Below are 23,882 nucleotides of genomic sequence, written 5' to 3'. Positions count from 1 at the left end.
ATCACTGTGACTTACATGATCGTTGTGGTCAGAGAAGGACATGGAAGGGGATTTCTAATTGGCAAAGATGTAGTAGCCAGTTACTGGGCATTAACTGGACCTCTGTTTTTTTTTAATTTCCAGTGTGGCGTTATGCGTGATTTGGCATGGTACAGTATGTACCTTTGTAGTTATGGCTGTACCCCCAAAGTTCCCAGTGAAACTGAACACATGATAGGTGATTAACCCTGGCAAGGATGGAGTGTTGTCTTTGCACTAAAATCATATAAAATATGTACATCTTTGAGGTTGAGGAAGGTCTGAAGCTTGGTAATTTTTCTGCTCAAGTTTCAAGCATTGAACAGTGCTCCCTGATTTAGAATTTACAGAGTGGATATGTCCATTAGTAGAATCTTGCCTAAAAAAGGCACTGTGGACCAGCAAAAGCTTTAGCCAGTACAGTAAAGCCACGAGACAAGATATTTCCCATTTGTGGCGGAGCAAGAGTGTCTTGTTCCAGACAGATGCATGATGGGTCCCCCAAGAATTACACCAGTAGTTAAGTATCCAGTTGTTGAAGCCAATTATGTTATAGTTGAACTTTGGCATCATTCTTGGTGAGGGTAAACTGCTGCTCAGCACCTGTGACTTTCCTTCCATGAAGATGTGAGAAGAAATCTCAGTAGTCCCTCTGTCAAAAAAAAGTAATGAAATAGTCTCTCTCTGTATCTGTCTCTTCCATGGTGGAGGGTCTGTAGTTCTTCAGTCCAGCTTTGGCAACCAAAAGGTCACACTGTCATATTTAGAATGGTGACGAGATCTTAGGACCTTGTAACGTTCCTTAGTCCAGTGTCAGCGAAAGACTTTGCTCTCTGTCCCTCTCCGTGTCCAGTCAGGTGAAGTTGTGTTAGTATGCCTAACTATGGAAAACTAATTAAAAGGAAAAGTCCTTAATGACTTGCAGCTTAATGCTATCTCAAGGTTTCTTTTCTGTCTGCTGTATGGTTCCAGTAAGCTTTAGTCAGAAACCAGCTTATACTTTATAAAAATTACATTTCCTAAGCATCAAAGGAAGGGAGCACTGTCCCAGTCCCACCTTCTTTTTTAAACTTTGCCTCGCGTGCTTTGGCAGAGGAATTTCTCTGCCTACATGACATACCACAGATGTAGGAAATGTTATATTTTTTCTTGTCCGATACTGCCTACAAGTTTGTTAGCAGATGCTAGGGATTTTTTGAGCTTCTTTTGTTGTTTTGATAAGTTGGTTAGTTGTGTGATCCTATTGGTTAAATTCAGGCAGCTTTTAGTCCAAAGGTGCAGGTTTCACTCTTGGGGGGGGGGGGGGGGGCTACCTGCATTGCAAGAAATACTAAGATCATCCTCTTTGTTCTTTTATTTTCAGCTTCTTGCTAACAGGAAAATTATATCACTTCGCAGTGACTTGTAGTGAAGTAGTAGTAACATAGTGTACTCTTATACAAGCCAATGCAATTATGTATTTTTTTCTTTGACAGTGATTTTACTTTACTTCTGATGGAAACAGACACTGTTGATATATTATATGATATTTGTAGGAGTGTTGTTCACTTCTATAGCTGCTAATTGTGGTGCTTTTGACATGCATGTCTCTTTCGGTTTGTTGCTGCGGTTGATTCCACTGCTTAGTTGTTGCATTAGAAAGGGTAAGAACAATGGCAGAAGATGTCCTTATATGGGCAGTACAGGAAGCATTACTACTGATTTAAGGAAGAAAAAACAGAATATGAAAATAGTCATAAATACTGATTGAGAATAATCTGAATATGAAAACTTCGTAATAATACAAATTGTAGAACAGTGCTGCAGCTAGTTTTTAGTTCTACAACGTTCTGGAGAAAAAAAAATTATTTCCACAGCAGGCATTGAGGTATAACAGAATTACTTTCATATCACTCCCTTTCCAGCAGTTGCAGTCACTCACACATGTTCCAACCAGGTTCATTCACTGCAGTGACAGTTTTGACATCTCAGGAAGAGTGAGGGGGATGGTCTGTCAAGAAGTGGAGCAACACTTGCAGTTTAGCTATTTTTGTTTTAGCTGGAGTTGAGTAATTGCTGTGAATAGTGTAAAACAGGTTCTGAGAGAAATATAAATGAGGGTCAGTCCAGAAAAAATAGAAGCCGTCCTGTTACAGAAGGTATATAAGGTGAGACTGGGACTCTCATTACTGCCATTGTATTTCATTTGGATGAGAAAACACAATTTTTATGTCTAGTATGGTTCGTATAAGTGGGAGTTGAAATAGACTCTGGGAAGGAGAAATGAAAACAGGAAAACAAGATCATGTTACTATGACAGACACCATGATGATCACTTTTGTGATGCAGCATCCCTGCAGTATCATCCTCCCATGTAAGAGCCGACCATAAAGTGGTCACGTTTGAAGTCACCATCTCCCCAACCCCCCTCTAGCTAGGGTCAATCAAAAAAACTTCTCCAAAGGTGATTACAGCCTCCTGAGGGATGGTATAAACAGCTTCACAGCCCCTCCCCCTCTCTTGGAACTGGCGCCAGTATCCAAAACTATACCAAATTACTGTACAAACATTTATATAGATGCATGGAATCAGTAATATCTGACAGGACTAATCATCCTCCGCAAGGAAGAGTAAACCTGTCTGGTGGACATCTGCAAAAAATAAACTCTAGAATGGAAGAAAAAATTGCTGACCAGGGCAAAAGAAGGTGCCCAGTTGCTCTCTCCGTAGCCTAAAGAAGCAAATAAGAGCACTAGTAATTGGCCACATCTACTAGACAGTCATAAGGCCTTCTTCACATATGTCCATAATCTCAAAGGTAGCACCCAGATCTGTTCAGAACTGATGGTCAAGGACACCACCTATACAAATGCCGTAGATGTAGCAAACTTGCTGGCTGACAAATTCAGCGAAAATTTCATCCCTCTATCCCCCCATCAGTAAATCAGGACATTCCTAGTACCTGCCCCCTTCCTCTTATATCTAGGGATCAGGTCATCACTGCTGTCTCAAAGGCAAAAAATATAGCCTCCATGGGACCTGATAACACCCCAGGCTGCATCCTACATGAACTTAGCCAGTAACTTGCAGCAACATTAGGACCTTGTTCAACCAATGCCTGAGTACCGGTTTTGTCCCATCTGAGTGGAGGACAGCCACTGTCGTCCCTTTACACAAAGGTGGAGCATCCACTGATCCGGGAAATTATAGACCCATAAGCCTAACTAGACTGATCTGCAAGGACATGGAGCGGATTATCATGGACCTCATAAACAAGGATATTGGCAACCTCCAAACACTCTATCCCACACAGTTTGGCTTTGTCAAGGGGAGGCCATGTCTGTTAAATCTGGTCGACTTTTTTGAGACAGTCACCAAAGCCATGGATGAGGGGAAGACGGTGCACACTGCCTACCTTGACCTGGCCAAAGCCTTCGACACCATTCCCCACTCGAGCATAATAGATACAACTAAGCATCAATCCGTATGTTACCAGATGGGTAGCCAACTGGCTCACTGATAGAACCCACCTAGTCAAAATAGGGGAAGCCACTTCAAGCAGTATACCTGTGTTGAGTGGAATACCCCAGGATTCAGTCTTGGGGCCTCTGTTATTTGGGTTATACATTTCTGAGGTACAGATCAAAACCAGTGGGCTATGGCTGTCCAAGTTTGCAGATGACGACTGCAAGTTGGGAGTTGTCATCAATTCCCCTAGTGACGGGGCCATCCTCCAAAAGGGTCTCACCCAAACAAATGACTGGTGCCAGAAACATGGCCTCAAGCTGAATACAAAAAAAATGCACCATCATCATCCCTTTTGGGGAAAGAGATGTCCCCACAAATTATCATATTAATAACAAATGTTCTAAGCACACAGTCAATTGAGAGAGATTTGGGCACCCAGATTGATAGCAGCCTGACTTTTGACCACCATGTTTCTTCCCATTGTACGGAAAGCTTTTTACATGGCCCACCTCATAAGTAAGGGTATCTCATCCTGGGACAAGGAGGTCATAACATCCCTGTACTCTTCCCTTATAAGACCTATTATTGAGAACAATCCCCCATTCGGCATGTACCTCGCAAAGCACATGCAGCAGCTGGAGAGACTACTGGAGAGACCACAAAGGTTTCTCAACAGGAGAATCCAGGGTCTCAAAAATATACCAAACACAGGCTAAAAGCCCTATGCCTCTACTCTGTTTCATACAGACTCCTCAGAGGTGACCTCTGTCTAGCATAGAAGGTGATCTCGGACCTTGACTTGATGGGACTGCTCCATATCCGCAAGTTAAGCTCCATTGAAGTAACCCGCATATGCGGCCTCAACCTGGTCTTGCGACATCAATAAGACTTGCTGGTGGGACAGGTTAGTGTCCCAGAGACTCCCCCATCTATGGAATAAACTCCCTCTCCACATCATTCAGAGTACCTCTTTACCCCTTTTTAAGCGCAGTCTGGAAAACTGGATGGGAAATAGAAAATACATTCCTGGGATTCCACCCGTGCCCTTGCTGGACGGGCATCAGGAGCTGATTTGTCTATGCATGGGCTAAACTCTTGGCTAGGCTTATAAGGGCCTCAGGGCCAATAGCTTTGTAACTTCCTATGATTCATTTTTAATGAGCACTTTACAGTGACTTTGATGCATTAAAGTGGCTCAGAAAACAAAGATGCAGTGAAAAAACACATTTTTGAATTATAAAGTAGAGTTTTCCTTTAACAATGACCCTGTAATTGTTTGCAGGTGATTGGTACCTTAGGAGATTAGACCTGCATGTTTGGCATTCAGTGTATGAAACAGTATGTGCAAAATCCCAGGGTGACTAAGGTTTGGTATATTTGGACCTTGGGAGGTTTAAGTAGAACTTTTGTAATTATATTATCATATGATGTTACAGTGTTGTGTTGCTGTTTACTGATACTGGTTGTTACTAGGAGATGAGCCTCAAAACTTAAGTATTTATATTTGTTCCATATGGCATGAGTGGTCCAGAAGTAAAGGCTTGTAAGTAAATATGTTGCAGCTTCATCATTGCTTAAAAGCTGGCCGAACTAGCAGACCAGTAGGGGAAGTGATTTGAGCAAGGTTTGAGCCAGAGATTATAGGTGCAGTACTGTTTTTTTGAAGTGAGGGTTACCAAGAATGAGAAGCAGTAGTGATTTACTTTTTGGCTAGTATTAGTCAGTCTCACCTCAGCTGCACATAGTTAGGAATTAAATTCCATTCAGTGCTTTCTGGTACCAGGAGTAGTGGTACTAACCCTAAGCTGAACCCTAGAAAGCTGGTCACAGGCTCTTCAGTGATCGGTAGTCACATCCCATATATTATAGGTATCCATCATCTTGTTGTGGTCTTCTATTGGTAGATGTACTAGGTTACACATTTAGCAGCTCTGCCCAATAGAGCTCTGAGCTGCAGAGTGATCCAAAATTTTAAACTGAGGCAGTTCCTACCAAAACAGCAACCGGACCATTCAGAGAATGTTGTCAATCCTTGTAACCCCATACGAATTGCAGGAGGAGTCATTACTGGGCACATTGTGGGTGCTGCGAAGAGTACTTTTGGCTGACATCAAAGATTAAAACAATACTAATTTCATGAACTTTAATCATACTTTGACTTAGGAATGGGGTCCATTCCCATCATGGTATTAGAAACTGTTACCAAAAGGAATAACCTCCGTCGCTGTACCATAAAGGGTTGTCCTCCAGTTACCGTTTAGTTGTTCCACAAAGCATTCGTAAAGGAATATCAGACTGCAGTTAATCCATCGGTTTAATGCCACAAAAATTCACAAAAACACACACTGACATGAATAAAATGCTGGTGATTGTTTACATAAACACCTTCATCAGAATCACAAATTACAATAAAAATCCACCATCTTTTATATTCATATTACAAGCCCTTATTGGTTGGCTAATTAGTACATAATTAATTAATTCGATACTATGAAAGATGTAACCCTTTGTTTGCATGTTGTATTCAGGTCCTATTTGATGCATTTACCAACTATACATAAAAAGTGCCTAAACCAACATTGAAAAATGATGTTAATATATGGCAATGTATATTTTCTACATATGAATATCCAAATGTTAATTAATTAATGTAAATCCAATTATAAAATAATAATATAAATGCAAAAGTAAAATAAATACAATTTGTAAAGTGCAAAGTACAAACCAACTGTCAATCTATCTTATGTTACATATAGAATTATAACAATAGTTATAAATACATCCAAAAATACAAACAAAAATACATATGAATAATTCCATTTGTCAACCAATTAAAATACACTTAAATACTGTAGGTTCAACCTATATGTTATGTTATGTTGTTTCTTATTTAAAAACAGTTGTTAATTAATTAAATAAATAAATAATCAATATATAATATGATAGTTAACTATGTATTAAAATTAAAATTTTAAAAAATATATGTTTATGTTAGTTTTATTATATTTTATTTTATTTTATTTTTATTATTATTACATTTTTATTTTTATTTTATTTTGCTTTAGAGCTGGTTTTATAGAGATGGTCATTCATCCCTTTAGGTCCACAGGCATCCAGTTTGAGCTGCCAAATTACCTCCTCTATCATTCTTTTTCACTTCTTCTAATACCCAAAATTTAAAATTGGCTTTCTCACAAATATTTGTGTGTCTAAATAGGGCATTGTTCTCATTCTTCCTGGTAATATCTCTCATTAGTATAATCCACAGGTTACACAGTAGGCAAGGTATACCACCCTTGGTGTTTTTAACTCTAAGCTTACCTTCACATCCTTTCAAAAATATTTCTTTCTTGCCAGAAATGAATGAACATTGCCCACATCTACCACATTTATGTGTTCCAATCTTATTAGATTAGGTATTAGAAACCCCAAACGATTAGGAGAAATTTTAGAGGGAAACATGAACATGTAGGAGAAACAGACAAATGTAGGTTTTGTAAAACCGAATTAGAAACAGTCACACACCTTGTTGCTGGTTGTGACATACTAATGGCAGAAAGACTGTATACTGAAAGGCATAATAATGCGGCAAGACTGTTGCAATGGGGATTGTGCAAACGTAATGGTATTGAAGTGGCTGAAAAACGTTGGAAATATGAGCTACAAAGCATCATAGAAAATGAAGTCTACATCACATGGGATCCTCCATTACCAACAGTTCAAAAGATAGATGCTAGAAAACTGGATATAGTGGGCCAAGAAAAGAAGACAAAAATAGCATTGATCATTGAAATTGCCACACAGACACACAGTTTTATAAAATGTCAGGATTTGCAAGAAGAAACTAGAACAATGTGGAAGAAAGATACCCAGATAGCTAGGAGCAATGGGTCTTATAAAAAATAGTTTACAAACATATTTAGATATGCTACCAATACATGTAACTCCGTATGAATTGCAGGAGGCGTCATTACTGGGCACGTTGTGGGTGCTGTGAAGAGCATTTTTGGCTGACATCAAAGAGTGAAACAATACTAATTTCATGAACTTTATCATACTTTGACTTAGGAATGGGGTCCATTCGTGTCACAGTATTAGAACCCCAACAGATTTGGAGAAATTAAAAAGGGAACTCCCTCACATACTATCCAGTCAGTGATAGCTGGGAATCCCAAACTGGTCTCTGCGAAAAGCTGTTCACAAGCTCTCCAGTAATCAGTAGTCACATCCTAGATGTTACAGATTTTAAAAGTAAACTGGAAAGGGCAGTTGATGCTGTATGCACCTTAGTGTGTGCACCTAGTGGCTAGGAAGATATGAAAGAGATGGTAACTGAAGATTCCTCAAGTCTAAGGAGGGGGTCATCCTAATATGATTTTTCTGTTACTAGTACAAGCAGATGAGATAGGATTGTGAAAGTCTTCTAAGTCAAACTGAGTGTCACTGCTTTTGGCAGAACAGCAGAGTAGGAAAAAAATAGAATAGTCACAGAGCAGATTTACAGCACAGTTGTCACCGATTTAAACCTCATCTTGTTCTGTTTAAAAAATGCTGCTTTTCCTTTTCTTCCGCAGTTCATATAGAGTTAATTCCTTTGCAGTCAAATGCAACAGAAACATTTAACTGGCCCTGAGAACTTTTTTAAAACTCTGTTTTAAAGTAAAAGGTGTGGGAGCTATGAAACAATCCAAGTACTTGAACTGTAAACCAAGGAATCCAAAACAGTCCTAGAGCAGCTTTACCTGGCAACTCTCAGATTAAAATTGTCCTGTTCCGATTACCTTAAATAATGCTACTTTAGAAACTCATGCAATTTAGGTAATAATCCTGTTGCAATAAAGAATTAAACAGAAATATTGCTAAGCATCCCTTACCAAGAACTTTTTTTAAATTCTTCAAGAAAGCAAATTTCAAGTAAAATGAAAACAAACTGCAGTAGAACATAAAACCTAAAGGCAGGAAATGATGCAGGTATGCAAACCGTAATATATGAAATCCAAAATGGTCACAAGGGCAGCATTTCCTGGCAACTGTTGGAGTATTGTGAGAGCATTAAAACTCAACTGTTATTCTTGAAAGACTGACATTTTCTTAAACTACTTTCTCCTCCAGTGCCAGACTACATTTAGGACTCTAGGATAAAAACACATTGGTCATTGGACCCCTGGAAGTGATGGTGAGCTGCTGTTAAATGTAGCTTAAATGTAGGCACATAGAAGAAGAGAAGCTCACACAGTGACAGCCATTTGCCCTTTGTAGTGGTAAACAGATGTGGTGCATATTGCAGTCTAGAGATAAGATCAAGAACTCCTATTACTTTTCTTGCTTCTGGAGTCTGATCATTGGAAAGACTTTAACATTGATTAAGCTGATTTAGAACTTTGTGCACCCCTGCTTTAATGTAGGGTCTAAATGTGAGAGTAAATATCTGAGTATTTAGCTTGATCCCAAAGCTGCGTCTTTGGCTTGGTGTATCCTCAGTACATTTAGTAAGTATGGGATGAGAATGCAGTAGATTTGTAGAGCTGCCAGAAAGCATATTTGCAGACCTTGCAACAAACAGCACCATAATTACCCATTCTAAACACTTGAACCTTGATATAAATACCTTGCTGGGGTTTGGTATACGCTTATTAGCAGGGACTCAAAAAATTATTTTGTTAATGTCATCTTCAAGACCTATCTGAACCTTCTGTATGGATTTAGCCTCCTTTTAGAAGATCGTTAGCATAGGAGGTGATATTGAACCTTGGCAAGTCAAATAGTTGTTCAAAAGGAGTAATGAGGAAAGTTTTGGGTCGTATGAAGGTATGACTGTGAAGGTAGCTGTGGAAGCACTCGCATGGGCTTTCACAAAATCCACACTTTTTTTTTTTTTAATCCATGGTAGCAAAGACGTAATCATCTCTTTCAAATCTGTATGTAAATTCATAAGCATAACTGTAGGCAGAAGTCCTTTTCTGGCTGTAGTGAAACCTTGTAATGATTGCAGTGACTGTAATGGAATGGCAAGTGATAGTAGATAGGAAAAGGCTACAACAAGCCTGCAGACCCTTGCATCATCTGGGACAAGACTGTGTATCACCAAACAGGCTGTGGTCTCCTTCTCATGTTGGGATTGGTGCTAATGTTTTGCTTCTAGTGGAAAAGAAGCAAAGGAGAATTGTATCCCGCCAGAATGAAGCTGTGGTGAGACCAGCACTAGTAGTAGCCAGGCATTAGCCATTCACGTGACGGTCTTCTTTTCATCATTCTTGGCAAGCTAATTCTTTGTTTTCAGTAAGAACTACTTGATTTGCTTCTAACTTCAGAATATCTGCCTAAATACTTCGTCCTTAAATTTTCAAGGTCTACATATTGGTTTCCCCTCAAGTGTTTGGCAGTGCCCTGTACAGACGCACACACCTTGAGTGACATTTTTCCTGTAAAAACACAATTGAAATTTCACCAATACCTAGTTGCACACAGGACATCTAGTTTGCAGAGACGAGCAAAGTCCCCAGAGTTGCAAACCGGATACTCCTGACATTGCTTTATGTTCTCACTCCAACTGTCTAATCTGTAAAAGATATGTTGCCATGGATATGAACTTTGCCACTATCTCTGTTACCAGCTTGGTGGATATGGGCATCCTGAGACAATATAGAAATTGCCTCATGTTTACTGACCACCAGTTAATTCTCAAACAAACTGACAATGGTATGCGAGAGAAGTATTTACAGAATGTCAATGGAGGCAAAGCTCTCACATAGGTACTGCTAAGGTTGTCATTAGTACACGTGCTGCACTCATCACACACAACTCAAAGCAGACATATAGACCAACATATGCTGAGGCACTTAAATGTAACCTTCCTAAACCCTAAAGGCCTCCTCGATAAAATACATGTATCAAATATCCTCAGCAGCCCCAAATGCACTCTTTCAAAACAACACCCATATCACCACATAGAGCCACATCTCATGGGACCTCTACTCGAAAGCCCATAAGGCAAGACACCACACAATCCAACATTCTGGTCATTGGAGATTCCACTGTGAGACACACTGATGTCCCTCTCAATAGGCTGAGTAAGGAGAAAGTCACAGTCAGTTTCTTATCAGATGGCTAGTATCCACCACATTATTCATGCACTCAGGTCATTGGACCACAAGTACCAGTATGACTTGGTCATAGTCTATGTGGAGTAAATGACCTGAGACGTACCTCCCTAGACTATTTGAAGAGAGACTTCCTGGAGCTCTTGGAATGTGTGTCTCAAGCTGGTATGACCTAGCATTGACCAGCATTTTACCTTCTCCTCCAAGGATGATGCCATAATACGAACAAAAGATGACTAACTTTAATAATTGGCTTATTTTTGCTTTCTTTCTAAGGGGGTGCAATATTTGTAAGGATAGAAGGAGATGGTCAACAGACCAAGCTGCTTTGCCAGCGATGGTCAGCACCTCTCTCCTGTAGGCTTTTGAATATTAGCTAAAATATTGCCTTCTCTCATAGTGCCTTTTTTAGGTAATGCTAAATTGAAAGTACTTCAGACAAAATCAAAACCAAGAAAATCTGACTGTATTACTACTAAGTACTAGAAGTCTAAACAAAACACTCCACTCCCTAGAAGCACTCGCCACCCTAGAGAATGCTGACATCTGTGCAGTCACTGAGACATGATTTAAAGCCATGGAGAGCACACCAACAGTGCAAGGCTATAATGCCTTGCATACATTTAGACCAGCTACTATACAGACAGGGACTAAATGTGGAGGTGTCTTGATTTACATCAAAAATAAATATACCTCAAGTTTGGGCAAACAGGACATTGGTCTTGAGCTGCTCCATGTTCACATCACCAAAGGCAAAATCCAGTTCCACTTCCTTGCGAGCTATCCCCCTCTATGCCCCAGGAAACCCATATCACGTATTTAAACTTGGACTTGGGGAGGCACATAGACAGTAATCTAGCCTTTGAGCATCATGTGTCTACAGTAGTGAGGTCATCATTCTATGTGTAGACAAAGGTATGGCATCAAAGTCCATGGAAGTCATTGTTCTACTGCATTCGGCATTCATCAGACCTGCCATTGAGTACAGTACCTCCTTTGGTATGTACCTAACCAGGCATATCCAACAGCTGGAATGTTCAGAGGTTCCTCACTAAAAGAATACAGGGCGCAAGTAAAATGTTCTTTGTAGACTGCCTCAAGGCTCTATCCCTATATTCTGTCTCCTACAAACGTTTGAGGGAAGATCTATGCCTGGCATACAGGGCATTGTCAGACCCATTCTGATGGATCTCCAGCATATCCACAAAACAAACAGCACCATAATTACCCATTCTAAAGACTTGAACCTTGCCTGTGATATAAATAGGACCTGCTGGAGAGACAGGTATGCAACTCCAAGACTACCTCATCTCTGGAACAAGCTCGTCATCCATGCGAAGCACTCTTACTCCCTAACCCAATTCAAGTGCAACTTGGACAGTTGGATGGGGAACAGGAAATTCATCCCTGGTTTGGCACTTTTCTTTCTAATGGACACAAGCAACCTGTAAATGGTTCATCTGCTAGGCTACTGCTTGTAAATGTTTCATCTTCCAAGCCCCTGCTTACACTTATCAAGGGTATCAGAACTTGTCAGAGATTTGGGATGCATAGCAAGGCTTAAAAAGGCTCTTGTGGTTGTTAGGCTAGTAAACAACTATGAACCTATAAACCTGTATGTTGGATAATATTTTAGAAATCTGAGCTGTGATTTCCAGCTGTAAGTAATGCTTCTAGGTGCTTTTTAGACTCTTCACTGATGAGTGATCAGAAATAATGCCTTTTGGAAGCCAGAAACCTAGACTGAAAACTTTTGAGAAGCAATCCTAAAAAGGGTTTGTAGTTCATGAGGTCTGTTGCCTATAAATAAGGTGTCTGTAAAATTGAAATCCTGTTTGTAGAAAGCACAGCAATTTTGTGAACATTTATTTGATTGGAAGCACCAAGCAGACATGCAGTGGAGCATGTGTTACAGTTGTTATGCATGTCAGAGATGGGCATGTCTGGCACTGAAGCCATCATCTTCAAAAATTAGATTTCAGTGGAAAAAAAAGGCTGTGAAGTTGATGGAATTCACTGTGTAGCCAGTGCATGCAAGAATGAGAATTTACTGTGTAGCCAGTGTACGGATGAATGGCAGTCATGCAACAGGTAGCAGCTTGTGTACTTGCATCCTAATCCAAGAGTTTATAGACATTCATGTATCACCCCCACAGACATGCTTAAATGGATGGCGAGGTGTATAGCAGCAGCTAAATGTAGCCATTACATCATAGTCTGTGTGCAGTGACACTACAGCCAAACCTGCTACTGCCTCACTCCATAGCAGCTACACAATTTAAGTAGCTGCTATGCAGTGGGGCATAGCAGCTACACAGTTGAAATAGACAGGATGCATGTTCCATATGCTTCATACATCTCACAGGCCATACCCAAAGAGATACTTCCTTCATATGCCATTTACATGAGCAGAGTGCAAGGGCATAACAAGATATTGCCTGGGACTCTGCAGTAGGCAGTGAAGTGAATGCAACAGAAATATAATGTGTGTATGTGTGTGTGTATGTGTATGTGTGTGTGTATGTGTATGTGTGTGTGTGTGTATATATATGTGTGTGTGTGTGTGTGTGTGTGTGTGTGTGTGTGTGTGTGTGTGTGCGCGCCTTAGCTTGTCGGCATTGTTACAGTATCCATTGACATTCCCACTGGACCATGTTACGAAGAGTACTGACTTATGCCTAGCTCATGAATGAGGCACACAGTTCCATACTGCATGATGCTTAGCCATTGTTTTGTCCTCTCCCCAGCAGCTTCAACCACGTTTTACTTGAATGGGATGCCCTGCCTCCTTGGTTGTCAGTTCTGTTTGTGTGGGTGTATGGCTTGCCAGTGCCACGGGCCTTGTACCACTGCAGTAATGTACCTTGATCCACTCTCCTACAGTGGTACAGGGCTGCATCACTGGCAGTCTGTGTGGTCCAAAGCAGAAATGTAGTCTGTTGTACTCTTCCTGCTGTGGGCATACAACCTGCCAGAGCTGTGTCCCCTGCACTACTGCAGGAATATGCTTTGGTGCAGTCTTCCTGCCGTGGGGAGATAGCCTGACAGTTCCATGGGCCCTGTGCCATGGCAAGAATCTACCTGGGTGCAGTCTTTCTACTGACGCACAGCTTGCCAGTGCTGTGGCCCCAGTACTAATGGAAGAAAGCACCATACTGCACTCTTCTTGCTGTGGAGACCCAACCTGTCAATGCCATTCTCCAAATGTCACTCCTGGAGTGTGGTCTGGTGGCTAGTGTACCGGGCAGGCTCCAGCATGTCCGTGTGGTCTCCTGCCTGGTAACCTGCTTGTATGTATGGGTACGCATACTGTACACCTTATAATGTGCTTGGTGTCATGGTAGGTCTGTGGCACAGACCCTGACTGCACAGTGTACTCCATAGTCTAAATTTTATGTAGGCTGTACCACATACTCTGCACTTCACTAGCACACTGTGTTACTGACATAACTTAAATATGTAGTGGGCTATGGCTCGGTGTGCTGTTCAGTGCTGTCTTCAATTTACAGAGTGAAGTGGGTCAGATGAGTGATTCTGTATATGTGTTGCTTGTGTGTTACTTCAGTGTCGAACATGCTGTTTGTGCTGCTTTTGTCATATAGCATGGAACTTTGCATTGCCATTGATGTATAGAACAGGGAGCATTTATGAATCTGGTTGCCCCATAACAACAACAACTTTGGCTGCGAAGTACCACATTGGATATGTGAGTTATCTGATTTGATGACCGAGTCTGTCCCACCATGGTAATCTGACATTTATCAAGGGTGTAACGCTGGGGATGGCTAATATTTCTGGGATGTTGCACAAGCACTCAACGCCTTGTAATGCTTGTTGTCTGTACAGGCATATTGTGTTGAAAATGTTAATGTGCAACAGAACTGGAAAAAAGAAAGTTGTAATGTAGAATGAAACTAGAAGAAGAAAAAGATAATGTTCACATTTTCTAAATCCAGTAAGAATGCAATCGTCCTTACTTCCGAAAACAAGAAACGGTGTGCAGGAATAGATCAAGGACAATGGAAACTCAACTTCACTCCACTGAAAAACTTTATTGAAATCCGTAAAACCACAAATAAGTAAATTGAATGCCTCCTATACAAAACACAGTGCTTTTGTCTTCCTGAAAAGACTTCAGATCAATAATCCATTTAAAGTGTACAGATGATTGTACAACAACACTAATTGACTTTACACTAATTAGTTAACTAATACAATGAATCAAAATTCTGAAAACATAAAGGTTTAAAGCTACAGTTTTAATGTACACACTGGAGGAAGGTTAAAAGTACAAGAAAGCACACTTCGTCATTAGTATGGAATTAAAAGGAACTCGTAAGCAGAGACCAAGGAGCTGGGGAAGGAAGTAACTGGTTTAGACAGTGTAATCGAATATAGCAATAACCCACGCCTGGTTGTGAGTAATGCTGGATTTACCCACAGTTGGTGTGGTTTGGTCACGAGGGTGAAGCCCGAGTGGCCAAACAAAGACAACCGTGAGTAAATCCAGCATTACCCACAACCAGGCGTGGGTTATTGCTATTATACAATGACATTATTTAAGAAAAAAATATTTTTCTTAAATAATGACATTGTATAATGCCTCCTTGCTGCCCTTCCACAGCCGTCTAGTATTCTGCAGCAGTTCTGATGTACTGCACATGCATATGCTTGCGCAGTACATCAGAGCTGTGGGTGGAAGCAACAGAGAAAGCAAGATCTCCCTTGCTTTTTACAAAGTGTCTCATTATGTTAAAGGAGTTTAACATAGAGAGACAGCTTTAAAAAAAAAGCAACGGAGAAAGGAAGATCTCGTTACTTTTATTAAAGCTGTCGAGCTATGTTAAACTCATTTAAAGCTGTCGAGCTATGTTAAACTCCTTTAACATAGCGAGACAGTGTCTAAAAAGCAACGGAGATCTTGCGTTCTCCGTTGCTGTAAAAAAGACTTGTACTAATGGGAAAAGTCTGGGAGGCCGGACCTTTTTCCATTAGTACAAGTCTGATTTACAACGTGCATGCTGACCAATCAGCGTGCTTGTTTTGGAATATTAATGGGGGGGGGTCATTGTATAATGGTCATGTGAATGGACAGTGACCAATTAGGCTAGTGGTCCACTGAATCTAGTTCCTTGTCGGGTAAGGTTGTCACAGCCTTTGTTCACTGCAGAGCAGAAAATATTGGATTACTTTGTTAATGTACAACTTGGTTATTCATGTTAAACTAACTTACATTGCACAATAACGGCTAATCTCAGGCTGTTGCTGCTGACTGGTACATCTTTGTAATAGGGCCGGTTTACAGCTGTGTGACATGAGGCAGACACAAGTAAAATGACACTACAATTGTTACTGTAGGATGTCCTAGAATGGAGGTATTGATCTGCTACTTACTCTGTTTTGGTATTTACAGTTGTATGTTGTAACTGACAGTTACATGTTAAGGGATATTTACATATTAATGTAAAATGTCATGTTTGGAGACTGAACAATACAGTGTCACTGTCCACAGTTTTGGAGATGTTGCTAATGCAGTATTTGCAAACCCAACTGTTTTACAAACCATCGCATGATATAACCTTGTATAATGTTGAAGAAAATTGCTGCTGGTAATTTGTACTTTGTTGTACATCTTGAAAGATATTCAGGATTATTTATTTTTTTAATTATATAAATGAGCACCATTTTTTAAATTTTTCTGTAAAATATCAGTTGGTGAACAGTCATGAATTTTGGCTGTTTGGTGAAAGCTCAAGTCTGCCTCTGTCTGCACTGCATAGTTTCCAGAATGTGAAATATTTGTGAAAATTAAAAGGAAATATAATTTTGGGTTTGCATGCATAATAATGTATTACAGTATTGATCTAAAGACTGTGAATGCATTGAATATTAGCATTGTAAAGTAGATTTGCTACTGATAATATCGAAGATTGTGATCTGGTCTCCAGTTGTAAGCAACTTATGACATGAACACCAAGAAATTCACCTTGAGTGCAAAACTAGATGGGTGAATCATGGTATCTATGCTTGAGCACACCCATTAAGGGTTATGACCAGTGAAATAGAAATATTCTTCGTGTTTCACTGTTGCAGTCATCACACTTGGGTTATCCTGCCAGGGGTAGCCCGAATACCAGAGAACTTAGTATTTCTGCGTTGGCTGCTGTCGCTTCAGGACTGATGTCAGGTTGTCAGTGGTGTAAAAACAGGCAGCCAACACCATTACATTAGTCTTTCTTGCTGAGGAGCCCGAAGCAGAAGCAGTTCGCATGAGTGCCGGTCAACCACTACCTGAGTTTTTTCATTTCTGAAATTGAAGTCTTCTAAAGCTAAGTACCCCATTGGGGATCTTTTTTTCTTGCTCTAACTGATGTCAGAAAAAGTTAACAATTGTCTCGCTAGTGGAAAGCAAATACCACACTGAGATTTCCATTATTACTGTGTCATCTGTTTAGGCCCAGACCACTAATACCTTGCTGCCGGTTTTGTGCTTTGATCAATGCCCAAACTATTCATCGTCGGGCCCTTATTGTTGCTAAATACTTTTGTTCTCAATCTCCGTATTCCGAAATGGCTTCAGTAAGCCATTCAACTACCGATCTTCTGAAAAAACTTTAGGATAAAGACAGAGACAGACCGCACAGGTCCAAAACTGCTGACAACTCTTCTGTTAAGCTAGTCACCAGTTCGCCGGTACTCAGTGAGGCGCCTTTGCAGCCCCTGATACCCGCTTCGATGGCAGGCTGCTACCAAGACCCGTTCGGAGTCCGGTATGCCGTGAGACTCTTCTTTGACTGCAGAACCTGCGGATGTCTCTACCTTGGATGCCGCTATGCAGGCATCGGGTTCTGAGGAAGTTCTACGCACTAGCGATGTTCGACACAAACCGACTTCTTTTGTCTTCACTTCTTTCTAAAACTACCAAGTTTCTAAGGCCAAGAATACGTGCTCCACCTAAAAAAAAAACTACTTCCCTAACTCAAGCGCCTGCTTCCTTGCCACAATCACAGATGCTTAAAGTGGCAGAAGACCTTATGCTGATTAGGGGAAGCCAGCCTTCCCCTGCTAAAAGAAAAAGAGACTTGTCCCCAGCTGCTTTATCTGACCAAGAGTCCGACGACTCTGATGTTTCTGATTATGAGGACATGCCCTTATCTGCCTATGAGGATTCAGATGCACAGGAATCCACTCCATCTGCATCCCATCCTGAAGATTTTTCTTTTGGTGAAACCCATACTTTGAGAGAGCATTTCCATTGGGAATGCCAGGATTATCCTCAATCCAAAAATAGACTCTGTGAATTTTTTTTTTTTAGATTTCCCATAGCACAGACCCTTGGCTATCCCTCCTGTTTTGGATGTTGTGGATGATGACTTTATGGAATCCAGTCTAACTCCTGATACTTTACCCCCTGCTCCCAGGAAACTGCCGGGTACTACAAAGTCCCTGACTTGCAAAAATTTCTCTTCAAAAATCCTTCAGCTGACCCAGAGATCATCTCCCAAGGACCTAAAGGAATAAAAGCAACTACAGCTAAGAATCCCACCCCCTCTGACAGGGATTCTCGAGCTTTAGCCAGATGGGGTAAGAAAGTATACACCTCTGCAACTCTTGACATTAGAACATTAATTTGTCAGTTCCACATGCTGAAATATCAGCGACATACTATGGAACTTTATTAAGCAAAAATTATCTACCTTCCCTGACTGTGCAGAAAATAAAGAATTACAGGAGCTTGTGCATTCTGCAAGCCAAGTCAGCAAGCATCCCCTGCAATGTGGGTTTGACGCCCTAAAAGCATCTTGCAGGGCAGCAGTCAGAGGCTCTGTACTTAGAAGGCATGTCTGGCTTAAGGAGCAGACCTTGCCAGACCATGTCAAATCCAAATTATTGGACGCACCTCTGAACAACGGTAATCTGTTTGGCACCAAAGCAGAAGAGGTTTTAAAAAAGATGGAAGAAAAAGATAAGTCTATGCAGACAGTCAAAGATTTTTTGCAAGTGCAGCCTCCAGGATTCAGTAGGGATTGCCCCTCAAAGCATTGGTCTTTTCTAGCCCCCTCAAGGCCACCTCAAACTAGACCTAGGGGAAACAGTCTCAGGATATGCAGAGATCTAAGCAATGGAGTATCTCCACTTCTAAAACAGGGAGTGCTAAGCCACCCCTTTATGGAAAGAATTCACAATGACATCTCAACTCCTCCCCTCACCTCTGCCCAATTGCTCGTGCCCCTAGGAGGAAAACTTGCCCACCATGCAAAAAACTGGACCTCCATCACCAACGATCGATGAGTCCTCAACATAGTATCCCAGGGGTACAAATTTTATTTCCACACGCTGCCAACTCCAAAAGGGTTCCCAGACCTTCTTCCAAACCAGTGGGCAGAGGCACAAAACCAATTTCAGTCTCTGCTCTCCATAAGGGCCATTCAACCTGTTCCTGCAGAACAGATAGGCCAATGTTTTTATTAAAGACATTTCCTGGTACCCAGAAAAGAGGACACATGGCGCACAATCTTAGACCTTTCCATTCTAAACACCTTCCTGGTGGTACCAAAATTCAAAATGCTCACCCTACAGCAGCTTCTGCCTATGCTGTCCAAAGATGCTATCTGCACATACCCATCAGGGACTCCTGCAGAAAATATCTACATTTCAGGGTAGCATCTATGCATTATCAGTTCTCTGCACTTCCCTTTGGCTTATCCACTCCTCCCAGAGTTTTCAAAAAATGCCTGGCTCCAGCCATTGCCTATTGCAGACAGAGAACTATTCAAATTTACCCCTACTTGGATGATTGCCTGATTCAGGCAGACAGTCAGGAAAAGCTGTTGCAGCACCTGACATTTGTAAAGGACATTCTAACCTCCCTGTGGTACACTATCAGCGAAAATAAATCCAAACTAGTCACCAGTCAAAAAATTGTATTCCTGGGAGCTAGCTTGGACACAGCATCCCAGATGGCATTCCTTACTCCAGAAAAACAAGCCTATCTGACAGGCTCTACTTCTCTCAAATGGCCACCAGAACCCAGCTATCTGCAAGGAAAACCCTGTAAGCCCTAGGGTTCATGGCCTCCTGCATTCTACTAATTCCATATGCCAGTCTGCATGTGAGGAAACTTCAGTGGTACTTAAGTCTTTGGTGCCAACATTCTCAGGACCTGGAAACTATCATAACTATGATACCTTGTCTAAGGAAAGAGTTCCTTTGGTGGGCAGCAGCATGCAACCACAACAAGGGGCTTCCCTTTACACAACCCCATGCTGCCCAGACCCTAACTATGCTTGGGGTGCACATCTGGGCAGCAGGTGCATTCGTGGCCACTGAAGTCCAAATGAAATTCATCTGCACATCAGCCAAAAAGATATGCTAGCTGTTCAGCATGTTCTCACAGCTTTCAGATCCCTACTCTCTCCGGGACCTCTACTAATCAAAACCTACAACACCAAAGTGATGTGGTACATCAACAAGCAGGGGGTAACCCACTCTTAGCCACTATGCAGGCTAGCCATGACCCTGTGGAACACGGCCTTAGCCATGCATATTCACCTGCAAGCTCAATTCTTGTCAGGCAACCGAAATTCCCTGGCAGACAACTTAAGCCCCACATGAGTGGCAATTACACCACAACACCATAAGCCTTGTGACGCAGAAATTGGGTACCCCGAAGGTGGACCTCTTTGCCTCCCCTACAACCACCAGCTCAGCAAATTCTGCACCAGGGATCCTCACAGCAAGGCCTGGAAAGTGGATGCCCTATCATTCCAGTGAGCAAACCTCTCAATCTATGCATTCTCCCCTCTGCCTCTTCTTACAAGAGTATTACTCAAGATAAGGGAAGAAAGACCAAGCGCAATCCTGATTGCCCCAGACTGCCCACGCCAACACTGGTACCCACTACTGCACAGTCTGTCACAGTTGCCTCCGTGGTACCTCCCCCAGATCTCAACTTTCCTGACTCAGCAGGAGGGTCAGTTCTTGCATTCGCAATTGCAGACCCTGAACATTGCAGCTTGGCTTATTCTTGACTTCTCCTCCAGTGGCCAGCCTAAGCAAGCAGGTACTGGATGTCATATGCGAAGCCAGATGACCCAGTACAAGAAAATCCTATGCTGACAAGTGAAAAAGGTATTGTTCCTGGATCCACACTAAAGGAGCGGATCCAGCACAGCCCTCCTTACCTTTCATCCTGGATTAACTAGCAGACCTACTCCACAGGTGCCTATCTGTTTCTTCCTTTAAGATCCATGCCTCTGCCATCTCTGCTCATTACAGCACTGAGCCACCTCTCTTCTCACACTCTCTCATCAAGCAGTTCCTGAGAGGGGCTAACAACTTAAGGCCACCAAGAAGAACCCCTACCCCTGCTTGGGACCTTAACTTTGTGTTGGAAAGCTCACGCTTCCCCCCTTTGAGCCTGCAGTGTCAGCAGAGTTAAAATTCCTCTCTTGGAAAACCGCCTTGCTTCTGGCCATCACTTCAGCTGGAAGAGTGTCTGAGCTACAAGCACTTATGGCTGTGGAACCCATCATTATTTTTCATGCTGACAGGGTCTCCCTCAGCCCCACTTTCATGCCTAAAGTGGTGTCCAGTGTGGCTCTCAACCAATCTATCCATTTGCCCACCTTTTTCCCTAATCCTCAAAATAAGGGGGAAAGAATCCTGCACTTTTTAGATGTGCACTGACAGCTCCGATTCTACCTTGATAGGACTAAGCCCTTTAGGAAATCTGACCAGTTATTAGTCAGCTTTGCACCAGGGGCAGAGGGCAAGGCCATATCAAAATAAACCATCTCCAAATGGATAGCACACTGTATCCATTTCTGTTACAAACACCATGGGAAACCACCCCCTCAGGGGTCAGAACTCATTCCACTAGGGCAACTTCAACCTCTACAGACTTTCTCAGAGGAGTCCCCACCAGGGACAGGAAGCTGCAACTTGGAGTTCTGTTCATACCTTCACCAAGCATTACCACCTGCCTATTTTTTCCAAATCCAGGGTGGGCTATGCAACAGCAGTCCTGCAGGGCATACTACTCAGCCCCAACTCTTCTTGACTGCCTCCACCCATTCTTCAGCTTTGGGAATAAACCCGAGTGTGATGATTGCAATAATGAAATACAAAGAACATAGTACAGTTATGTACACTTACCATAAATGTAGATGTTCGAGTGTATTCACTGTTGCAGTCCTGGTTTCCCACCCTCCAGCCCCCTTGTGTCTCACTCTTTTTCTTTCTCTCTTCCTCACTCCTTACAGGGCTATTGGTATTTACTTTTTACTGGTGGTGTTTTTTCCACCGTAACTTGGCTCCCCGTTTGGGGGCTCCTGACATTTGGGGCAAGAAAAACTGATGTAATGGCGTCAGCTGCCTGTTTTTATACCACTGATTACCTGACGTCAGTCCTGAAGTGACAGCAACCGACGCAGAAATACTAAGTCTCTGGTATTCGGTCTGACCTGAGGGTACCCCTGGCAGGATAACCCGTGTGTGATGACTGCAACGGTGAATACACTCGAACATCTACATTTATGGTAAGTGTACACAACTGTACTTTCTAGGAGTTCTGTGTATTCCATGTAGTGCCAGTTAAAGGAAAAATGTAGTAATGCGAAGTGTTTTAGTGACTTTCAAAGCCTTTGAAAGCTGATAAAACTCTTGATGGTACTAAACAGACAGCAAGCAGAAACTTAAGTGCCCCTGTGAAGAATTTTAAAACTTTTTTTTTTTAAACAGTGTCTAACAGTTTTCAAAGCTGTTTTAACTGCTGCAGTTAAACAAAGAGCAGCCTTTTTTAATATTACTTTAATTAACATAAACAGTTAGTAGAACATGTTTTGCATCAGTATGCATTTTCTACACAGTAAGAAGTATGAAACTCTGTCATTTGCAATTGAAAGTGATTTACCAAAAAATCAGATATTTTACAATGGACCGATATAAAGTGTTAGGCAAAATCAGTGGCATTTGAGAGGTATAGCGGGCAGAAATTAGGCTTCTCTGGCAGAGAGTTAAAAAAAAAAAAATGCATCTTAAGCTGTTGTAACACATTTTGTTCTGCCACACTTTGTACATATGGCAGAATGAAGTTCTGATGGCCCTTAAAAGCTGTTTTACTTTCTGACTCTATTCTTTGCCAGCAAGCACTGACCACTTAGTCCCTAGTTCAAGACCTAATCTTAACAGTGCAATGGGTGGCTTTAATAAGCTTTTTTTGAACATCCCAAGTGCTGTTAACAGCAGGTGTCACGTTAGGGAACAGCCCAATAAGTTTTATCTTTTTCCTCCGGTATCGGATCATACTTGTGGTGCTCCATACATTGCATTGCTTATATCTAGCACTTGTTGTTAAGTCAAGTTAAAAATGCCTTTTTTTCGGAAATGATTTGGAGTGTAAGGATATGTGTAGGCTGTTAGAGGTGTGAAAGTCCATGTCCCACAGATACTAATGAGTTAATGCTGTTAAGACTAGCCTTGTGCAATTTAACCAGAAATGTGTATTGGTTAAAAATACAGTTTTATTCAAAACACGTATGCTTTGCATCTTTCATCAGCTCTTTTTCTGTGAATATTTTACCCACAGCATGCAATTAAAGTGCTGTTGCCATAGCTTCTTTCTATTTCTAGTTGTTTTCTATGTGGCAGTTAAGGGTGAAGGTGGTGTGAGCAGGGAGTGAACTGGGAGCTGGGAACCCTCTTGCCTATAAGGAACAGAAGATTGTACATCAGTTTTTTCCTGCCTTTGCTGACCCACCTGTATCCGAAAATACTTTCTTCTACTAAAAAGGAGTGATTGGTATCACATTCCTTAGTGTTTTGGTGAGCCTTTTGTGGAAAGGCTTCATTATCACAATGTTTTGACATTAAACATTTGTAATAAGACCATGTTTTAATTTTCATTGTTTATGAAGAGTGACCATATTTGTTTTTCGTTTGAAAATGTGTGTAAGTAGTTTGCCATTTCAGTGCTAACAGTTTATTTTTTTGTTTGTTCACAAGTGACACAAGGAATGCCAGCCAGATTCAGTGTTAGCTTTCATATCACTTGGAGATTTCACTAATACTCATGACTAGGTGAGTGACAGTTTCATTTTTAATTGTAAAGTTAAATTTTGCTAATCAGTGCATTGTATATAGTAAATGCTGGGAGAGATTTATTTTGAGTAGAGGTAATATGGCCACTTTTGATTTTCACTGTGTGCTGCATCTGTAGACATGCAAGTGAATTCAGCAATTGCCACAGCAGTATGTTGCATTGAATAAGTCAGTGACACTGTTTTCAGAACCAAAATCTGCAGTCTTTCTCATGTG

The 23,882-nt window shown here is 41.4% G+C and overlaps 1 protein-coding gene across 1 annotated transcript in view; it reads left to right on the top strand.

The window, feature by feature from the left end:
- The window catches only part of CCZ1 (CCZ1 homolog, vacuolar protein trafficking and biogenesis associated), a 1,119,178-nt gene that overhangs the window by 33,746 nt on the left and 1,061,550 nt on the right, over positions 1 to 23,882 (top strand). The window contains exon 2 of the mRNA XM_044089701.1: positions 23,571 to 23,645. The gene's annotated coding sequence lies outside the window, so the exon portion shown is untranslated. The remainder of the gene's footprint in view (positions 1 to 23,570; positions 23,646 to 23,882) is intronic.

Source organism: Protopterus annectens, chromosome 12.part0, assembly GCF_019279795.1.
Source record: "Protopterus annectens isolate FY-2018-M chromosome 12.part0, PAN1.0, whole genome shotgun sequence".
Lineage (NCBI taxonomy): Eukaryota > Metazoa > Chordata > Ceratodontiformes > Protopteridae > Protopterus > Protopterus annectens.
Note: the sequence above shows the minus strand (reverse complement) of the source record. Positions and strands in the feature narration are given on the sequence as shown.